General features: G+C 38.8%; 2 long non-coding RNA genes across 2 annotated transcripts in view; one reads left to right on the top strand and one right to left on the bottom strand.

Annotated features, from left to right (window-relative positions):
- The window catches only part of LOC141554873 (uncharacterized), a 139,420-nt gene that overhangs the window by 103,137 nt on the left and 18,373 nt on the right, over positions 1-17,910 (top strand). The window contains exon 3 of the long non-coding RNA XR_012485992.1: positions 4,581-4,663. This is a non-coding gene — a long non-coding RNA (uncharacterized LOC141554873). The remainder of the gene's footprint in view (positions 1-4,580; positions 4,664-17,910) is intronic.
- Positions 1-17,910, bottom strand: part of LOC141554870 (uncharacterized) — a 41,228-nt gene that overhangs the window by 19,516 nt on the left and 3,802 nt on the right. The gene's annotated exons all lie outside the window — the stretch shown is intronic.

Below are 17,910 nucleotides of genomic sequence, written 5' to 3'. Positions count from 1 at the left end.
TCAGAGTATTATTGATGGTGAAACAGTTCTGTCCATTTGGATGGAAGATGATGGGGGCAGGTAAAGAGTGATGTCTGCCATTCTTGGATATGTGGTCAATATGTTCACTTGTTTTAGTTAAATATTCTTTGTTATTTATTGTAAGTAGATAGGAGTATAGGGTGGGGGGAAGTACTGAGAAACATCAATTATGTAAAAGAAACAAAAAGTAATATGGTTAATAAATACTTACTAATCACTTATTTTGTGCCAGGCAAACTGTGGCAAACTGGAATTCAAAGAAAGGCAAAAGTCATTTCTTGCCTTCAAGGAGCTCACAATCTTGAAAAATAAACATACAACGACATATTTAAAATTTTTATTTAAATTTTTTTTAAACAAAGGATTCGGTATAGTATATTCAGAAAAGTTCTAAATTTTGAGTCAAAAGACCCAGGTTCAACTAGATCCATTACTTATGTGATTTTGGACAAGTCATTTAGCTTCTCTGGGTATCAATTTCCTCTTACATATAAAGGTTTTAGACTAGATTTTCCTTTAAGGCCTTTCTTGGCTCTAAATTCTATGACTCTATGATCCAAGTCCTGAGAATGGATGAATATTCAGAGAACATCCCACATATTGGACCATCCAGTCTAGTAGTACAAGGCTAAGAAAGGAATCATAAAGTGTCACAGATAGAAGGGATTCAAGAGTTATTTTTCTCTAAACTCTTCATTTTATAGATGGGGACTCTAAGACTCAGAGGGAGGGGAGAACCACTTGTCCAAGTAGTTTAGTAGTTTAATTTCTGTGTGCTTTTTTTTTTTTTTTTTTTTTTTTTTGTCTTTCATTGTTGCTCCAGCATTAGTATAGCGCCTGGTCGCTATTAAGCATTTACTAAATGTTTGTTGATGACTGATTGGAAAAGCTGGGCTTAGAATCTAGGTTTGTTGGGAGAAGCTAAGCCGCTGGAAAATGCAGTTTATAGGGTTTAGAGCTGGAAGAGACCTCGGAGATCATCTATTAACAGTTAGCACTTCAAGGTTTGCAAAGCACTTTACATATATTATCTCATTTTAGGCTCATAATAGCCCCATTATCTCATTTGAGCCTCATAACAAGCTCTTGAAATAGGTATGTCAGCAGGGGTGTGCTGGAGCCAGCTCCAACAGTTTTCACTGTGAACATTTACACCATGGAAATTGGCAAATGCTACAAATCAGAGCTTGATTTGTTGTTTTGTTGATTGTCTAGACTTAAGAAAGTGATAGAAAAAAAGTTTGCAATGCAGATTAAATTTAAAAGTGTGTTTTGCATACATTTTCTCTTGTGGTTCCCTAAGCTGGTTGTTAAACTTCTATCTGGAGAAGTGAGACTGAGGACTTCTGCCCAGCTCTACCTCATTTAGATCCAATTCATGAGAAAGTCAAGGTGATGTCTTTGGTCCTCTGAGAACCAAGGATGAACAGCAATAATCACCATACTGCTATGTAACAGATGTTGTTATCCCCATTTTCCAGAGGAGGAAATCAGTAAATGCTAGAGCTATTAAATCTTAGAGGAAGGATCTAAATCCAGGATCCTCTGACCCTGAATCAGTCATACCACCTCTCAATCTAGTCTAGCTTCTGTGTTTTGCTGATCAAGAAACCGAAGCCCTAAGAGGTGCTGACAGCCTCAATAGTAATAGGTAGAAGGGTCTGGATATAAACACTGATCCTTTCAGAAGGTCCCTGAATATCCACACTAACACAGTCAAGCAAATTGGTAGAGAGAGAAAACCTGAATGAAAGGCATATTAGGAAAGGTAGCATGGGGTAGTTGAAAGAACACTGGAATTAGTATCGGAAATGTGGGTTAGAATCTTCAGCCATTTGTTAGTTATATGATCTGGGTCAAGTTGTCTTTCCTTGGGCCTCAGGCCCATCATTTATAAAATAAAGGAGTTTGATGGGATGTTTAAGCCTTATCCTGGCTAATATTTCCACAGGAAACAAAAGATAAAGAAGATACATGTAAGTAAGTTCTTTTCCTTCTTGACAGAGTTTATTAAGAACGAAATAAACTTTGTTCTGCCTGTGATATGTTTATGACTGAAATGTCTTATCTGGAGGCAGAGTATTACTTGTGAGAGTGGATGGGAAAGAGATGAATTTGAGGTGGGGGTAGAAGAAATATTTTTAGAGCACTACAATAGATTTACATTTATTTCCTCCTTTTTTTTCTAAGTATTATTTAGGCCTCCTGGAATTTGGATTCAGAAAATCTAGGTTTTGATTCTGAGTCTGCTATTCTGTGAGATTGTGGTTATGTAATTTGCTCTCCCTAGCCTCTATTCCTTTATTTATAAAATGGAAAAATAATACTTTTCAGTTTGCCTTCTGCCTTGGCTGGGTAGTTTGTGAGGAAAGTGAAATCTATCAAAGATTTACAGAAATGTGAGTTGTGATTATGCTTCTGTGTATGTATTGTCATACAAAGGCAGTGTGGTGTAGTGGATAAAACACATGTACTAGCTCTGTAATTAGAGGAAAGTCACTTGGACTGCCAGTGTCCATAGGCAATTCTTTGAGACTATAAATTACAGACAAGTAGTGAATATGCATGAGTGCAGGAAGTTTCCACCACAAGTGTTCTTTTCTGTTCTCTAAAACAAAACAAATAAAAAAGTGTTCCCAAATGCCTCAGACAAGTGCCTTGCCCATAATAACCACTTAATAAATATTTGCATATGTACAATTTAGAAAGGATGATTACAAAGGGGCTCTGAGAAGGGATTTTTTCTTTCATCCCCATTCATTCAGTTCAAAGTAGTTACTGAATAGCAACTTGTATTTTTAGAGCACTTTAGGGTTTGTAATAAGAACTTAATAAATGTTTATTAATTGATTCATACTTATTTCTTACTCTAGCTACATAGCAGATTCTTTGAGGTACCTCTTGTACCATCACCACCACCACCACCACCATCATCTTCTTCTTCTTCAGCAGCATCATCTACTACTAAATAGGAAACTGAGTCTGAGATCCTTCCCCAGGATCACATAGTTAGTGTCTGAAGCAGTGTTCAAACTCCTCTTCCTATCTCTAGGTCCAGTATATTATTTCCTACTATCTCCATGTTGTCCCTCTGTTTTCAGTGGTCCTCAAACTTTTTAAATAGGGGGCCAGTTCACTGTCCCTCAGACTGTTGGAGGGCCGGACTATAGTAAAAACAAAAACTCACACTCTGTCTCCGCCCCTCAGCCCATTTGCCATAACCCGGCGGGCGGCATAAACGTCCTCAGCTGGCCCCAACTGGCCCGCTGGCCATAGTTTGAGAACCCCTGGTTTAGATGGTGGATTCCCTTCTTGCTGTCTAAAATTTCTAGTTGGTGAGACAGAACAAGTACATACAAATTAGCTAAGTGTGATTGCAAACTGGTCTACACTAAGAACTAAGTACCACGTAAAGCCTAAGTACTAAGTAAAAATAAGCAACAGAAATGTCTTAAGAAATCAAAGAAAGGAAAGACCAATGTAGGTAGGAGTCATAATGATAAAAATGATTCACTTGTATAATACTGTAAGTTTTATAATGTCATAACAACCCTAAGGCATAGGCGGTACAAATACATCTATATCCCCATTTTACGGATGAGGAAGCTAAGGCTCAGGGAAGTTTTGGAGAATTATAAGCTTAACATCTGTCAACAGTATAACATTGCAGCTAGAAATGCTAGTGCAATCTTTAGTTACATTGGCAGAGACAAAACATAGGAGATGATCATATCGCTGTATTCTGTCCTAGTCAGACCCTATCTGTTTGGGGTGCTGTATTTTATGAAAGATACTAGTAAAGCTAGATGTAATCCAGAGAGGACAACCAGGACAGAGAAGGACCTCAAGAGCATATTATATGAAAACCAATTGAAGGAATCTGGCATAGATACCCTAAAAAAAGAGTTAGAGGGGACAGGATTTCTGTTTTCAGATATTTGCAAGGACATCCTTTGGAAGGATTAGATTTGTTCTGCGTGGCTCCAGAAAGCAAAAATAGGAACAATGGGTGGAAATAACAAATTGCAAATTTTTGCCTTGATTTAATAAAATATTTTCCTAAGGGCTTATGTTGTCTTGGGATGTAGTATATTCATCCTTATTGGAAGTTTTCAAGCAAGGGAAGATGACCACTTCTCATGTATTCTGTAGAAGGGATTCATCATCCTGTGTAAATTGGACCAGAGTTTCAGTTCTGAAATTCTGTGCATGTGAGCTCAATCTTGAAGGAAAAATAAGGTCTTATAGAGGCAGAGGTCAGAAGAGAGTGCATTTGAGGGGTGAGGATCAGCTTTAGGAAATGCAGGGAGGTAGGAGATAGGACATTGAATTCTAGGAAGAGCTAGAAATTTATGCACAAGTCAAGTAATTCAAGAGGAGGGGGATTAAAGATTCTGTCTTACTTTCCCCATACATTAGATATTAAGATCTTTTTAATCTCATAAGATTTCTCCTTGGTTTGTTATTTTAACTTTGTGTATGTTTCCCTGTAGAGATTAGCATAATAAAACCCTTTAAACAAACAAATACTTAGAAGAAATCTTGTGTGTTTTTCCCAGGAGCTGGGCAGATGAGAAGGGAAAACCCTCCGAAATTTCCTAGATGTTCAAGAACCCCAGGCAAGGTGGGGAACCTGGGACTGGTATGTAACTTTTTGTGATATTCATTATGGCTTTAGTATATATTCACCAGATGCAAGCTAAGATGTGAGTTTGATAACATACAATGTTGTAGTGATTGATCTTATTGGTATGATCCTTCATTAGTACACATTCCAGTCCCCTTCTCACTTCCCATTCTATGCCATTCTGTTTGTCTTTTTCTAAATCACTGAATCAAGAATGGGAAATGAACTCAGCATTTAGTTTAACAACCTCATTTTGCTGATAAGGCAAATTGAGATTGACCCCACATTCTGCACTTAGTGACACCTTTCATCTAACAAAGAAAATAAAAGCAACCAATATGATGAATATATTAATAGCATATACAGCAGTCCATATTCATAATTCCCTTGCCAAGAAAAAAAGGAAGGCGTATTTCCCCTCTCTTTTCTGAGACCAAGATATTCTATACCATTATAATTTGTCTTAATGTCTTTTTTGTTTAGTTTTTTTTTTTTTGTGGTCATCAAATATAGTTTTCCTAATTCTGCTGATTTCACTTTGTATCAATTTATACAAGTCTTCCCAAGTTTTTCTGAATTCTTCAATTTTTATATTGAAAAAATAATTGTATCATATACATACACTGTGATTTGTTCAGCTATTTCCCAACTGATACATATTCATTTTGTTCCTAGGTTTTTGCTACCAGAAAAAGTGCTCTTACACTTTTGTATATTGTTCTTCAGTTGTTTTTCAGCTGTGTCTGCCTCTTTGTGACCCCATTTGGATTTTCTTCGCAAAAATACTGGAGGGGTTTTCCATTTCTTTTTCCAATATTTTTGTGCATATGGTACCTTTCTGTCTTTGACCACCTTGGTATATATGTTCAGCCAATGTATCTCCCTATCCAAGGGCATGAAGGGCTCACATTTCTATAGTTTTAAGGTTCACAAAATGTTGTTCTTGAAGCAATTCTGGCAGGAAAGTAGTGTGAAAATTAATATCTCCATTTTACACATGAAATAGCTGAAACATCAAGTAAGTAACTTGAGCAATGTACTTCAATCATGGAGACAGAGCAGTTGAGGTGTGGGACCAAGACATTACCTGCCCTAATGGCTCTAATGAGGACTTCAGCCTTTTTCTCACCCTGTAGCCAATAGCCCAATGCCTCTAGGCTACTATTCTTAAATTGACCCTATATTCTGGCCGCAGAGTTGGATGTGATTATGGGAGGGAAGTATGAAGGTCAGGTGGAATCCCTTCTTGCCAAATACTTCAGTGCTAAAGAGTATGGTTACCTGGTTGGATTTCCCTATGTATTTGCATCTGTATTCTGTGTACTCTGGGAAAGTCTTATTCACTGATCTATGTTGAAAACTACTTTAGAGTTTAGGCATAGAGAGCACAACCATGATTGTGCTACAACAGCAACTGTTTTAGTTTTGTCTTTGTATTCCCAACTCCTGTTGTGGTGCCTGGCACCCAGTAGGTACACAATAAATGCTTGTTAAATGAAAGAATAAGTTTTAGATGCATTGTTGAATACATCTTAGCTCTTCCCTATTGCCCTGGGTATGCTTGTGACCTCCTTCAATCAGAATCCCAGGAGTCAGAAGTCATAGATCCTGACACTTAAGATCACTCAACTGGTAAATGACAGAATTTGGATGTCTCAATTCCAATCCAGTGCTCTTCCCACTATATGGTACTGTCTCAACTCAACAAGCATTCTTTAATCTCTTCTATTATGCAACTAAGGACTGAAGATACAAATACACACACACACACACACACACACACACAGACACCCTCCCTGCTCTCAAGGAGCTTACATTTCACTTTTTCACAGTTAACTAGAAATAAAGACTTACTCTTGACCAGTAAAGTAAACCTATTTTTATTTTTCTAGAATTTTATGTAAGAGCTATTATAATTACATAGCCTTAGAGTTTTTGTATTGGTTTTTTTCCTTTGACCATCACAAAACTGTTTGTAATGGAGCAAATGATCCTATTATTTGAAGTGGATCTCTGGTTATAAAGAAAATATGTAAATATGGACATTTTCTCACAAATAATAAGAGTGAAAAAGGAGTTTTAGATGACAGATGATACTTGGAAGACTAGCTAAAGGTGAAGACAGCAGAGCCAGAGCCAAACATCAGTTCTACCAAGTAGGTGAACAGAAAGTCAATAAATCATGTTTATGAATTGTTACATTTCAGCATTTTTTGATCACTGTGAAGGAGGTCTTTATATAGCTAAAACAAGGAATAAAAGACAATTAGGATGCTGTGCTTGTTCCTATAAATATGAAAAGAACCAGACAGAGACTTTCTTTTCTTTGATGAATTAATGGGGAGAAAAAAACTAAGGAGAATGTCAAGGATGAAGGTGTTATATGAGGTCTTGGATGGATTGCAACCTGTACCTGTGGAGGATATTGTTATTGATAAATCACAGAGCCATCAAAATATTGAGCCAAAAAACCGAAACTTTTATACTAATTCCCTTTAGCCTTTCTGCATAATTGAAAAAATATAGTCTCTTAATTTTTATTGTCTGTGATGGTATAAGACCTTATTGGGACTATTCTGGAGTAGCTTTTGGTTTAAAAATGGTTTGCCATCTAAGACCTTGGCCAAGAGGAAATATAGTGGTAGCAAAAAGCCAATGAGCAAAGTCAAAGGTGGGATGAGTGAATTGTAGTTTAAAAAAAAAAAAGCAAAGCAAAATGGGATCATAGGGTAAAGTTAGGACCATAATCTGTTATGTAAAGCAACATAGAACAGTGGATGTGATATTGAACATAGTGTCAAGAGAACTTGGATTCAAATCTTGTTTTAGACACTTCCTAGTGGAGGTCCTTGGGGCGAGTTATTTAATCTTTCTGTGTTTGTGTTTCCTCATCTGCAAAATGGGGGAGTTGAACTTGATAATTTCCAAAATCCATTCAAGCTTGATCCTGTGATCTCAACTCTCAAGAGAGGGCAATCTGATGTAGTAGAGAGGTCACAGGATTTGGAATGAAGAAGATCTGGACTCAAATTTTACCTTAGATATTTATTAGATATATAATTATGCAGTTCTTATTATCTCATTCCTCAGGTTCCATATTGTCAACCTACTTATCTGCTAAATAAATTCTTCTTGCTTTGTGCTAGTTTTTAGGTCTGTTCTAGATAAGGCTCCATGCAGAACCTGCCAATCATTTAGTCCCTCTGAATTATAAATAAATTTTGTCTGGACTTGGAAAGATCTAAAATGATTTATTGCATTTTAATTGTTTTGGGGGAAACAATGGAATAATATTGATGCAGACAATGACAGTAATAGCTTAAATTTCTATGATGCTTTAATGCTTATAAGTCATTTCCTTCAAAACAAATCTGTGGTTTAGGTAGTATGCTCTTAATTGAATTTGACAGATAAATAAACCAAGGCTCAGGGAGATGGAATGATTTTCCTGGATCCACTTAACTATTAAGTGTTACAGGTGGGATGGAAATCTAGATATCAGCACATGTCCCATTATACTAGGATTCTCCTACTATATACTATACTATACTATACTATACTATACTATACTATACTATACTATACTATACTATATATTATACTATATATACTATATACTAGGCTACTCCCATCAGAAACTCAAAATATTGGTAATTTTAAGCTAGGAAGACAGCTTGGGCAGAACTATGGAAGACTAACGGAGGAGATATTTTTGAATACTGGAGGCCTGATACATCCTTCACATCATCCTCCTTATTTTATTTATGTTTGGGAGTGGTCTTGAGTCCTGGCCATATATATCTTCATTCTGAAAAGTCATGAAAACGGGAGAACAACCACAAGATTAGAGAAGGACAAATAAACGTTGAGAATGGAACTGGCAATATGTAGGACAACCAGTTTAATTTTAATTCTGAGAAGATACTAGATTGGATCATTAAAGAGATGGTTGACAAACATTTAGAAAGGAAAGCGATGACTACAGAAAGCCAGCACAGTTTCATCAATAAGAGGCCATGCCAAACAAAACTAATTTTCATTTTTTGACAGGGTCAAAACCTGTGCCTTCACACAGTTTCCCTTGGGAATTTGCCTCATGTTTTAGTTTCCACAAGAAAATTAAAAGTCCTTAGCTCCTGTACAAGCATTCAAGGGAAGCAATACAGTGAGTAAAGGACAGATTTTATCTAACTTGACAAAAAAATGCAAAGATTTGCCCCTGACCCCATTAACAGTTAAGACAACCCTCCTTTCCTCTCTACTGAGCACCATCTACTTAGTTCCCCTGATTTATAATTCTGCTTTGGGATTCAGAGCCTCTCTTCTCCTAAAATGGCAGAAATACTTGGCAGTTTTATGTAGTAGAAAGATTAGTCGGAGGGCTTCATTCTAAAACCTACCTTTGTCATCTGCTACCTCTAGGACTTTAGACAACACATTTAATTTCCTAAGTCTCCACATCCCTCACATAGATGGCATCCAGTTCTATATCTATGAACTCCTTTCCCATAACCCTATAAAGTGCACATAGAGTTATCGTCTTACTTCTGGACTTGATGACTCTGGAAGAGAGAAGGAGTCTGACAATTTTATACAACTCTACCTCACTTAAATACAATTCATGCAAGTCAGGATAGCACCCTGTGACATCATTTGTCCTTTTAGAAAAGAAAGACCATCAGCAACAACAATTCATTGTGCCAGTGAAGGGCGACGTCTGGCTTTGGTCCTTCATATCATGATAGTATCCTGTCTGTTCTGAACCAGAAATAGACTTTTTCATGAACTATTCTACTAGGTCTTTAGAAAATAGGTCCATGATCCAACCATTCTGGAGAGAAATATGGATCTATGCCCACAGGCTTTCAAACTGTGCATACCCTTTGATCCAGCAGTGTTTCTACAGAGCCTGTATCCTAAAGAGATCTTAAAGGAGGGAAAGGGACCTGTATGTGCAAAAATGTTTGTGGCAGCCCTCTTTGTAGTGGCCAGAAACTGGAAACTGAGTGGATGCCCATCAGATGGAGAATGACTGAATAAATTGTGGTATATGAATATTATGGAATATTATTGTTCTGTAAGAAACGACCAACAGGATGATTCCATGACTTACATGAATTGATGCTGAGTGAAGTGAGTAGAACCAAGAGAACAACCACAAGATTATGCAATTATCAAATCTAATGGATGTGGCTCTTTTCAATGTGAGGTGATTCAGGCCAATTCCAATAGATTTGTGATGGAGAGAGCCATGTGCATCCATGGAGACTGAATGTGGATCACAACATAATTTTCACCTTTTTTGTTGTTATTTGCTTGCTTGTTCTCTTTTTTCTCATTTCCCCCTTTTTGATATGATTTTTTTCTTGTGCAATATGATAAATGTGGAAATATATATAGAAGATTTGCACATATTTAACATATAATTGCATTACTTGCTGTCTAGGGGAGGGAATGGGGGGGAAGGGAGAGAGAAAAATTTGGAACATAAGGTTTTGCAAGGATGAATGTTGAAAATTATCTTTGCATATATTTCAAAAATAAAAAGCTATTAGAAAAAAGAAGAAAATTGGTCCAGAAATTCTTCAGGATTCAAGATATCCAATATTACTTTGCTGTTGTCTTGTCATTGTTGCTAGCTTATATTTTTGCAGTTTTGAGCATGACCCATAATCACTTGCTCATTGCTACTGCTTTAGTCTGATGTCATCTTCCAGAATATATGGTTTCCCTATTTTCTGGAGGTTAGTTTTCTAGTAGGGACCTATGGTTCTTTGGTGGGGTCACTTGGTTGTAGAGACTTCCATTTCAGAGAACTGAATCCTCTAAGTTCTTTTTAATCCTTTCCCTCCTTGTTAACTATGCTTTTTTTCATCCATTTGGACTTTTAAAAGTTCAAATAAAACAGTATGGCCCAGGTGTATGAACTGGCCTTGAATCAATCCATCATTCTTAATGTGATTTTAAAGGGACAAGAAGAGTATACAGAACCCATGAGTTTATACCTTATCAAAATGTTAACCTTGTCAAGGGAATTTAATACCTGGTTAAGGAGAGATCATCAATGCCAGAACAAAGTCCTTATGACAGTGAGAATCCAGGGCAAAGCTTGAGTCCAGTCATCATATTTACTTTCATGAATCAAAGCCTTTCTCCCCTCCCTCAGGTTCCGTTGTCATCTTGGACATCCTACCTGTCCTTTAAAGCCCCAAATCAAAGCGTCACCTCCTCCATGAAGACCTTCTGAAACTCCACTATAGAGCATGTGTTACTGTGACTTTCCTAAAGCTATAGATTTTGTCATTCTGCTATGTAACAAGTGGTTCTCTAGTGATTCTTAGATAAAAGACAAAATCTTCTGATAGACATTTAGTGCCATCTACAACCTGGCCACAACTGACCTTTCTAGCATTGTCATGCATTTTCCCTTCCTGACTGCTACCCCATCCCTACCTCCATGACTTTGCAGTGTCTCCCATTCCCAAAATTTACTTTCTTCTCCTTCCTTCTTGGAATAGCTTTCTTGGCTTGGCTCAAGCATAATTTTCTAAGTGAATCCTTGCTTGATCTTTCCAGTTTCTAGGGCCTTTCCTTCTCAATTTACTTTGCATTCATTGTGTGTGCATGTATATGTGTGTGTGTAAACATATCCATATATTTCTCTATATGGATATTATCCATATATATCCATCCATACACATAAATACTATTTTCACAATAAAATGTAAACTTTTGGGTGACAAAAACTTTTAGTTTTCCCTTTGCATTCTTTGTGCCTGGCACTGGACACATAGTAGGTGCTTAATACAAGGAAACACCCATAAATGTTTGTAGATTAATTGATAGCCTGTGTATTTGTCCCATCCACTTGAACTTTTTTGTGGCAAAACAACAACAAAAATGAGAAACAAAATGAGTGTCCATGAATTAGGGAATGGTCAAAAAATTGGTGATTTATATACATATATACACACACACACAGATATATAAGGCAATGTTATTTCACAGCAAAAAATACTGAATATGAACTGATAAAAAGTACAGTAAGCACAATTAGGATAACAATACCTACAATGACCATAATAAATCTAAAGAAAAAGAACACTAAAATAAATCCACAGACTGTGTAATGGTAATTGCAATGATGGTCCCAGAGAAAAGTGGAGGAAATATGTCTCTCTCTCTCTTTTTTTTTTTTTTTTTTTTTTTTTTTTTTTTATTAGTGAGGTGGAGGGCTATGAGTGTGGATTTTGGCATGTACTATCAGATGTCTGTCATTCTCATTACTTTTATTTAATTCTTTTTGTTTTAAGAAAAGCTCATTAAAAGGGGATGGCTGAGGCAGCCTCAGTTATAGTCATCTGTAATATAAGTATGTTGGATTAGATGCTCTTAAAAAATGATTTTCGAAAGGATGACACAGAACAGCATAAAATGGGAAGCAGAGATATGTAAATTCCACAAGGGAACTGCCTAGGACATCTAGGTGGAACAGTGGTTACAGCTTCAGATTTGGAGTCAGACTTTTTCTTCCTGAGTTCAAATATAACCTCAGACACTTGCTGTGCAACCCTTAATCCTTATTACCTCAGTTTCCTCATCTGTAAAATGTGCTAGAGAAGACAATGGTAAACCACTCCAGTATCTTTGCCAAGAAAACCCAAAATAAGGTTGGAAAAAGTCAGACTGAAATAAATGATTGAACAACATCGTGGGTCTTTTCAAAAAGGAACCAGTAGTATTGTCCAGACTGATGAGAGAGTGTGTGCTGTTGTTTTGATGACCTTCTATAAGAGAAGAGGAGAAATATATTCCTGTGGTTATAGTTTCCAGCCCAAGAGGGCAGGAAGCCAGCAGTTTAACAGCTGTTGCTTGCTCTGTCGCAAGCTTAAAAAATATCCAGTCTCCTTGCCTGGATTTGAATGAAGTTAGATAGAACTCTACTATTTTGGCTGGGCTCCAATTGGGGACCAATGAATGGGTCTTATCACCTTACTAGATTGTAAACTGCATGGTGGAAAGGACTTTGTCTTATCTAAACTTTATCTCATAGTACCAAGGTCAGTATTCTACACAAACTGGCCATTGGGGATATGTTTGTTGAACTGAAGTGGTGCACTCATTTTAAATTGTTTTGAAAATATTTTTGACTGCCAACTCCTATTAATTATTCTCTCTCTCTCTCTCTCTCTCTCTCTCTCTCTCTCTCTCTCTCTCTCTCTCTCTCTCTCTCTCTCTCTCTCTCTCTCTATTTCTCTATCTTTTCTACCTGATATTCCTGAAATGGCATTTCATGAAGAGTATTGGAGTTGTGAGATGGCCGGGAGGACAGAGTTGTAAGATGGTAGAATCGATAGGAGGATTGAGTATACCCAGTTACTTACTCAGTTATCCAGCATTTATTAAATGACTGCTGATGTACTAGGTACAGTGCTAAACCTTGGGGATACAAATAGAAGTTAAAAAAAACCCAAGTAAAAAACAATCCTTGCTTTTGAGAAGCTCATAGTCTAACAGGACAAACAACATGAAAACAATCACGTATAAACAAGATGTATGAACTAGGTTAAATTGGGGCTAGTCTTGTAGGGAAGGCACTAAAGGCTGGGAAAGGCTTCCTGTGGAAGACAGAAGGAAAGCATTGGAGAAATTAGTTCATTGTGAAGGAAGGAAGGAGCAAGATTAGGGAAAGTTGGTTTTTTTCCTATAGTCACTCTCATGAAGTCATTAGTAGCAGTGCCACAATTGTGTATGGCACGGGAGCTGCACCAGCTTCTGAAGTAGCTAAGACAGCCATGGGGCAAGCCCAGCCCTGGTTTGGCAGGAGCCTTACCATGTGCTCTTGCTGTGAAATTTAAAGTTCACAACTCCTGTCCACCTCTCCCTTTTTGGCTCTCATTACTTGTCTCTTTCTCTCTCCATGCTGGTAGTCCATAGGACAACTGGGTCCTGGATGGCTGGGCTCCCAGCAAAGGAAATGTATGGCTGGCAGAAGAGTCCCTGGGGTAGAAGACCAGTACAAAGGCTTCTTAAAAAGATAGTGGAGGGCTGAGCTTTTCCCTCCCTCCCTTCCCTCCCTCCCTCCCTCCCTCCCTCCCTCCCTCCCTCCCTCCCTCCCTCCCTCCCTCCCTCCTTCCTTCCTTCCTTCCTCCCTCCCTCCCTCCCTCCCTCCCTCCTTCCTTCCTTCCTTCCTTCCTCCCTCCCTCCCTCCCTCCCTCCCTCCCTCCCTCCCTCCCTCCCTCCCTCCTTCCTTCCTTCCTTCCTTCCTCCCTCCCTCCCTCCCTCCCTCCCTCCCTCCCTCCCTCCCTCCCTCCCTCCCTCCTTCCTTCCTTCCTTCCTTCCTTCCTTCCTTCCTTCCTTCCTTCCTTCCTTCCTTCCTTCCTTCCTTCCTTCCTTCCTTCCTTCCTTCCTTCCTTCCTTCCTTCCTTCCTTCCTTCCTTCCTTCCTTCCTTCCTTCCTTCCTTCCTTCCTTCCTTCCTTTTTAAAGAAAGAAAAAAATAAGAAAACTCCTGCTATGCAGGCTGGAGAAGGAGCTACAATTAGTAACAGAAGACTCAACTAGTCAGAGACAAAACAGACCCCTTTGGGACAAGGGTATGGGCAGGCCTGGGATGTGTGGGAGGAGGTTAACTTCCCATCAGCTCAGCCAAGCAGGGTCACACGTACTTAGAGAAATGAGTTACAGGGATTGAAGAAAGGAAGTTGTGCTGATGCTGGGGAGGAGGAGGGAGGGGCAGCAGGAGGGGAATTTGTGTGACTCAACATGTGATGTTCATCTACTGAGTCTGGGGGCTCCAGGGTGTTAGAGGAGTGAATCCTGAGCTGGGTTGTGACAGCCTCTTAGGAATTATTAGCATGGGGGCTGTGAGTGTGCATGCAGGTGTGTTGTATGTGCATTGTGTGTGCATTGTGTGCATGTTGTATGTTGTATCGCATTGACTATGTGTTCTGGGTGTATATTGTGTACATTGCAGTGCATTGGGTGTGTTATATGTGTATTGTGCATCATATGTGCACCGTGTGTTATGTGCATCATGTGCATGCTATGTTGTGTTATGGGTACCATGTATTATATGTGCATCATGTATATGTTGTACATGTGTTGTGTCATAGGCATGTCATGCACTATATGTTCTTTGTGGGTGAGTATTTTGTGTGTGCTATATATGTGTGTTGTGTATATGTTGTATGTTGTAGTATATGTTCATCATGTGTGAGTACAGAGTATATGCTGTGTGTTGTATTATATGTTCATCATGTGTGCATACATGGTGCGTGTTATATGGTGTACTTGTGTGTGTTTTGTATGTATATATTGGGTGGGGCAGATGGGAGGAGAAGGCGGAGGAAAGTGAGAGATGTTACCAGTTGGAGGCAAGATGAGCTATGAAAGTGGACAGGACTGATGGGGATGGAGGCCTAGAGGGGATGTTCCTGGAGAAAATAAGCTCCAGCAGAAGCTCCCTTTGGGAAAAGAGGAGGATTGTGTCAGCAAAAAACCTTCAGCTGAATGTAAAATGACCATATTTGTTGGTACCATATGGGAAGCGGGGAGAAAAAAGGACTGAGGTAGATAGAAGGAGGTTTAAAAACATCAATGAGAAGGGAGGTGCTTCATAATGTAACACTTCACATTTATAAAGTACTTTCCTTACAACGGCTTTGTGAGGTAAGTTATTATGAAAGCATTATTATCCCCATTTTACAGATGAGAAAACTGAGTTATTTAAGGTTTCAAAACTAGCTAATTAAGTAGCAGATCAGGGTAACATGTTTTCTCTTTTGATATACAATATCCTGTTTCATTCTGGAGACCTTCACAGTTACTAATGGAAAATTCACTAAATCAGTTTAGGTTGAGCACACTTCTGTCTCTACATCCTCAAGTCCTTCCCCCCTAGGTAATATAATATATCAGAACAAAGTCCAGTGTCAGTGGGAGTCCAGTGAATGATATCCAAAGTCTTCCACATTCTGAACCTAATCTTATTCCTCAAACCTGCTACTACAACCAGATCAGTCCGTTCCTGTTCCCTAAAAAGTAGGAAGTGTTTCATTTTTGTATTTCAGAGCCTACTACAGAGCCTAGCACATAGTAGGCCCTTAATAAGTGTGCACTGGTTGAATGTTTGATGTTCATTCTGCTGATATCCATACCACTTATTCAAGTCATTTTGTGTGCCTAAAATGCCATTTTCTTTCTTCTTCACTTATCACAAAGTCTTGCCAGCCTTCAAAACTCAGCTCAAGTTCCATATGTTCCATGTTGTCCTTTTTGACTATTCTACTCCACAACCACTTTTTTTCAGAGTTCTGAATCAGGTATCTTGATGCATGGAACAAGGTAAGGTTAAGACACCATAGATAGCCTTGGAAAGGGAGCAAAATGGCCCCAAATGGGGAGAAACTCACTCAGGTTTGGGAAGGCCTGGGTATCTTATCTGAAAGCCAGGCCTATTTTCACTTTCATTAAATAGCAGGTGACTTTCCCCTGATGTACACTTCACTGGGCACAGTCACTTGGGTATAAGGGTAGCCTATTCTCCAGTGAGTCCAACGTGAGCCCCTTTCATTATATCTGATAACTGCCAAGGGCACACAACCCCCCTCCCTGAAAGGAGATGAAAAGTAGGGAGAAGATTTGTTAGCTGTCTTCCTGAACCTTGGAGTTGGGTGAGAATGAGCATCAGAGGGAATGAAAAGCAGACCACAGGCCCTGGGAAAGCCAGCTCTAGGGGTGGGAGTGAAGGTATGGACGGTAGTTGCTGGAGTGGAAATCACAGAAAGGTGACAGCAGTTGGGAAAAGGGATCTCTAAGTCTGTGCCTTCAGCCTTCAGCCCCTGGTTAGCTTCCTCTTCTGAGAGCCAGCCTCCTTTGACCTCCTCTGGGTTGTTATGATAATTCCCGTCTTATTCACATGTCTTAGGCAGAACATTTATATTCAAGCTTTTGAAGCAAATTTGGAAATCATTCTCTTCTTTTGCCTTGGATGTTGGGACTTGGGTGCCTGCAAGGGATGGTTTTTGCAGCAGGAGCCAGTGCCTTGCCTGGGGCTTGCTGGCAGCCAAGGCAAAGAATGCTTTATATAATGATGTTTTTCATACCTTAGATGGCTTCTTTCCAGTTCACTTGCAAAAGCCTAACTGACAAGATGAATGAGGCTAGAAACTAAGCTCTTTGAGAGCAGGGACTGTTTTCCTAGTCCTTAGCAATAATAATAATAATAATAATAATAATAATAATAATAATAATAATAATAAATAATAATAATAATAATAATAATGTTGATGATGATGATAGCTAATATTTACATATAGACTAGGCCCTGTGCTAAGTATTTTACAATTATTATCTCATTTGATTCTCCCAACAATCCTGGGAGGTAGGTGCTATTATTATCCCCATTCTTACAGAATAAGAAACTGCTTATACAGCTAGTAAATATTCGAACTCAGTATTCTTGACAACAGGACTATCCACTGTGACACCTGGAGTACAGTGGATGCTGTATTCTAGGCCCTCTCCTTGTCTGCCGCCCCCTTTACTGTTTCATTTGGTGATCTCAAAAGCTCCCATGGATTCAATGATCCTCTCTGTGCTGATGATGCTCAAATCTCCTTCTAAATCTTCACTTCTCTACTGACGTAATCTTACATTCCCATTTTCCTGTTGGAATCGCAAAATGGATGTTCTGTTGATAGTTTAAACTCAACATGTCCACCACTGAACTTGTGATCTTCCCCACAAACCTTCCCTTCTTTGTAGCTTTGTTGTTATTATGGGGGATGCTGCTGTGCTCCTATTCATCCATGTTGGAAATTTAGATGTCATCCTCTAAGCCTGAGCATCTCTCCTCCGGTATAGGCCCTCAGCATCCCGCACCCTGACTACAGCAATTGCTTCATACTGGGTCTCCCTTCCTCACCAATTCTCCCCATCCCTTCATCTGCCTCTAAAGGGCAGGCCCAGTAATGTCCCCCTCTTCCCCACAAACCTCCCACTCAAAAACCACTTCCAGTGGCTTCCTATCATCTTCAAGATCAAATATAAAACTCTCAGTTTACTGTTCAAAGTACTTCATCATCTGCCCCACCACTCACCTGTATAGTCTTTTTATACCTTTCCCCTCTCCACTTCCCCGTGACCTGCATGCTCTTCCTTGGATAAAATACTTCAGATACTTTAATTGTTTGTTTCCCATTCATGGACTTTCTCCCTCCTTGTATCTACTTCCTGGCTTCCCTTAAGTCCCAGCTAAAAT

This window comes from Sminthopsis crassicaudata, chromosome 2, assembly GCF_048593235.1.
Source record: "Sminthopsis crassicaudata isolate SCR6 chromosome 2, ASM4859323v1, whole genome shotgun sequence".
NCBI lineage: Eukaryota > Metazoa > Chordata > Mammalia > Dasyuromorphia > Dasyuridae > Sminthopsis > Sminthopsis crassicaudata.
The sequence above is the reverse complement of the archived record's forward strand: the minus strand, read 5'-3'. Positions and strand labels throughout refer to the sequence as shown.